This window comes from Sciurus carolinensis, chromosome 5, assembly GCF_902686445.1.
Source record: "Sciurus carolinensis chromosome 5, mSciCar1.2, whole genome shotgun sequence".
Lineage (NCBI taxonomy): Eukaryota > Metazoa > Chordata > Mammalia > Rodentia > Sciuridae > Sciurus > Sciurus carolinensis.
The window spans coordinates 160,690,225-160,695,182 of NC_062217.1; positions in this window are offsets into that span (position 1 = coordinate 160,690,225).

The following is a 4,958-nucleotide window of genomic DNA, read 5'->3' on the forward strand; positions in this document are numbered from 1 at the left end:
CTTCTGCCTCAGAATCCTTGGTTGTGGCCAACAATGCAGTCAAGAGTGCGTCCAGCTTCCAAGAGCAACATGGGTACCAGGGGCTGTTGGGAAGTGGAAGGGGGCAGGGAGGTAAATGGAACTTCATCTACTCCAGCCCATGAGACCAGCAGAGATGTCACCTCCTCCCTGAGCCTCCCTGGCAACCTAGGCAAGGTCGCACCATCAATCAGTAGCAGAGTCGGCTGAGAGCCCTGGGTAAGTGGTCCCAACTCAGGACTCACATTACGTAGAGTACAAAAGAACACATGCCAGCTTTGGAGTTAAACAGGTGAGTTCGATGTCTGTCACTTATGAGCTGCATGACTTATCAAACTAGTTCATCTCTTCAAATTTCAGTCTGTTCCTTTTGAAATTAAGGAATAGTACTTATCCTGCAAAATTGTTATGATTAAATAAAACATGCTAGGTAAAATAAAAATTTGCAGTAAATAATAGGTATTTTCAGGTAATATAAATCGTTCAGTTGTGATTTTGTTAAGGGGCAGCAGAAAACTAAAGAGAAATTTCATGATAGGGAAGCATAATTAGCAGTCATGAAATAACTCATCTGCTATTTCAAGTAAATGGGCAATTGCTTATTTGCAGCAGATATTTGACCTCAGCCTTCTTACAGGTGGATGGAGACAACTAATAAGGAAAATTATGCTTGCATTTCATAAATGTGTTTAGATTTCACCAGTTTAGTATTTGATGTCTGAGCCACTTTTTGTTTGCTCCTAGTTCTTCTTTTACCTGTAGAACATATTAAATTCTTTCCCAAAGAGTTTCTATTGGAAAATAAGACCAAAAAAAAAAAAAATGGCTGGATCAGGGTGGGATGGATGAATGGACAGGTGGAACATCTGTCTATCTGTCTAACCTTTTATGAGCATCTTTTCCAAAGGAACACAATTGTTAAAATCACTTTCTCTCTTCCCTTTTTGGTCTCTGTACTATAATGACAGACTGTCTGTAGCATGGTAGTTCCCAAGTAAGTGGACATTAGCACAAGCTTTTTAAGAACTACTTAGAGCTACCACTAGTAATAGCTTTATCTAGACCAGATGTAAAGATATGAGACTATTTTGAGAGGGGCCAAAAGCTGCCCAAAGAAACATTCAGGAAATACATTGTGAGAAATTGTTTCTCCTAAACCAAGCAAAACCAGTCCTGTACAGGAGGTGAACAATAAATCAAGCATTTCTACATACCTGAGGTTCAATTAAGTTGGCCAAATAAAGAAACCAATAAGACCTATTCTCTCCATAGGGTGCAAAAGAGAAAAACAGAGGAATACCTTTATGGAATGCTAAGTATGTGCTTAGCAACACTGTGCTAAGTGCTTTTTATATGGGAAATCTTCAATTTTTAAAAATCCCATGAAGTCAGAATTATCCATCTCATTTTGTTGATGAGGAAGTAGAGAATCTAAGTAACTTTTTGAGATCCAGGCAATGAATGTAGAGCAGAGCTGACTGGATCCCAGCTCTTCTGATGAGAATGAAAAGGCTTAAAATGAAAGATGAAGTATTTTCATTGAAAGGTGATTTAGCAGGATAAAACTCATTAACATCCTTCCCTTTTCCCTAAAGAATATGTAAACATACGTAAGGCCCTTTGGTGGCCAAACACCACTCAGCAGGTCTCAGGATGGCCATTGGTGCAACCTACTCACTGTTAGGAGCTGCTGATGGTTGCACCAGTGAGTGTCTGCCCTACCTGTTGATGAAACACCCGTCACCGGTGAGTGAGCAGCTCTTCCTGGAAACCATTGGCACATATGAGTGTGTTAGAGGAGCCAGGCTTCTGTTTCCTCATCTGGTACAAAGAAATCCTTCCTACCCTCCCCAGGAGGATATTGGTAAGATATGGATGGGTGGGAAGCGAAGGAATTGTTTCAGTGGTAGTCACTGTAGAAGGTCAAGGCTGGGTTAGCATTGTCCTCAATAAGAGTTATTGTGACTGTGGTTCAAAGTCTCACAGGACTTTTTTTTTTTTTATGTTTGCTTTTATTTTTTGGTGTTAGATACCTGGAACACCAAGGGCAGTTGTGTGCCAAGCCATAAGAAGAATGAAAGCCCAGGACTTCCCCTAGGGCACCAGCTTCCTTTTGAATTTATAGCAGTAAAATCTTCTCAACAGTTAGAGTTTGAGAACTTCCTGCTGGTTCACATTTCAAACAGAGCTCACCCTTAATCCCACTCTGGCACTAGAGCTCACATTGAACTGGTGGAGTTCAGGAGACACAGGGACAGGGCACTTCCCTGAGAGCTGGACCAGCTTCCAGTAAGTATTTTCTAATGTGACTGGTTTGGATTCTCAAGACCGTGGTGCTCTGGAAGCTTTTTGCTATGGAACAGTTGCAAAATTGAAAATGGAAAATTGGAAGTTTGGCAATTGAGAAATCTTGCTTTTATGGGCTTTTCTTCCTAATCTTCTTAGGCTATACAGAAAGGAAATAGGACCTCTTAGTATCATACTCCACAAACCCCAAGTGACATTGTAATGAACAGCTGAGGCAGTGAATTGGAGAGATGCTCCTGAGTGAGATCAAAGAGATGAAGGGAAAGGTTTTTCTGCTTATTTGTTTGTTTGTTTATTTGGGGGCAGCAACAAGAAATGCAGACACAACTAGGGAAAGATTTCATTCTTGTTCCTTAGATGGGAAGGACAAAGTGAGGAAGATTGACTTTCAAGTTGGGATGCTGGCTCTGTTTCTTTTTAATTGTGTGCTCCAAGGTGAAGTGGTTTGATCTTTCTAATAACTGTCTCCTTGTCTGTCACTTGGTATTATATCATTGTAAAAATAATATAAGCATCATAGTAGTATTATGAGGCTCTCTGTACATATCGCTTACAAATTCCTGTTATACTCAATAAATGCTAGCCATTGTTAAATAATCATACAATATCTGCACTGAAAGGACCTGAAAACTAGTATTTATTGAGTTCCTAATAAACACTGAGTGCTCTTCATCAGATGGTCTCAGATGAAGAAATGGAGGCATGCAGGGGTACTGTCATGTATTGAAGATCACATCTCTCATAACTGATGGGGATGCAATTAAAACCCAGACCCCACAGTTAACCCACTAAACTATCATACCCTGTGGCCTTATCTGTTGCCTCATTTTGTGGTTGGCGGAGAGAAGAGGGAAGAGTGGTCCCCACAGGTGACTTTGAAGCTCTTCACAGATGCTGGAAGCCAGAGATATCCTTCACAGCATACTCTGCCACTCACGGTGCACAGGAGTGTGGAAGTCTTATCAGGAGTGTGGAAGTCATCAGGAGTGCACTTAAGCATCAATCTGGTGCCCAGTGGCACCAGGGGACCCAGGTCCAAGTCACCTAACTCCTCCTCTCTCAAATGCAGTTTTCCATTTGTAACACAGGCTACCTCCAAATGAAACACTTCTGAGACACAAAAGAAATAGCACATGCTGATGCGGGCAATGAGCACCCTGCCCCTGGCCTCCTGAACTCCACCTGTTCATTCTGAGCGCTGGTGCCAGGTTGGGGATTAAGTACAAACTCTGAAATGTGAACCTGCAGGAAGTCCTCAAACTGCTATCCTTGGAAGGATTTTACTCTTGACCTTTATAAACAAGACAGGCTTTAAAAATAGTGATGTATTTTATCAGAAGAAATGACTTGGGGCTTTATGACAAATAATAGCCCCAAAACAGCTTGAAGTAAACACAGTGCTTTAAAGTATGTCAGCCACAACTCATCACCGCTGTATAGTGCTCCCAGCTGAGCTTGATCTCATTGCTCATGTGGGAGGGAGCATGGGTGACTTAGAAGGGCGATAACCGTTCGTTCCTAATACTTACTCAGGCATTAATAGCCTAGAATTGGAAGGAAGCTCATGAATTCAATACTAAATCTCAGGGATAATTTTTTTTAATATTGTCCCTGCTTTGAGGGGGATGGGCAAAGATTTAAGTAATTTCTATTATTCCTCTTCCTTGTACAGAACTGATCTTCAGGGAACAAAGGCCTTTGACCTCAAGAACATGGGATTCTCGCCAGGCATTGCACAGAGAGTGACAAGGGACAAGGGCAGTAGTTCTTGAACAAAGCCTTCACATGCCCCAGAAAGGCTGAAATTTGCTCAAATCATCACTACTGTTATTGCACAAGATACCTCAGGAAGGCAATTTCCCCAGGCAGGATAGGTGTGATTTTAGGATCCGGGAAATCTCCCCCACTGGTCTTCAAATAGCTCTTCCATGCCTCTGACAAAGCACCAAAAGGATGCTGTGAGGACATGTCTTAATCTTAACATGTTCCTTTCTGTCACTCAGAGATGAGTCATTTCTACTTTTGGAGGAATGAATAAGTTTATGCTGAAGAAAGGGCCATCAGGAGGGGGGCTCACTGCAGTGGGACGGTAAAGTGCCTTCTCCCCAGTTCACCCTGGCTGCCCTGGCCTTGCTTGTTTGTTTCCTTTGGGAGAAGGCGAGCCCCTGGCATGGAGGAGGGCTTCTCTCTTCTCTAGTCCTTCCTCTAACCAGCAATACTTCCTCGCCTGCATCCCATCTGTGGACTCCTGCCCTCTGCCCTGTCCTTATCTCTCCTGCTTGGTGTCGCCGTCACCCAGGGCTCTCTCGTCAGATCTGCTCTTGATGCAGGGACGGAGAAAGCCCTGGAAAGACGACTCCTTCAGTCACCTTTACAACGCACCCACAGACCACCCACTTGGTAAGCACAGCTGCTTGGACTTGTCCACCTCACCATGGCCACCGCCAGCCTCAGGGGCAGGGAAGAAAATACTAAAGAAGGAACGAAAAGGGGACACCTCAGAGCCCATCTCCCCAGCATTTGCGAGCACCATCTTGATCCTCAGTGCTTCAGTGGCTGATGGAAGAAGCATACAGTTGTTTGGAGACCAACTGACACTTAACCCTTCTTTTTGACAGGTCAGAACAGACGAC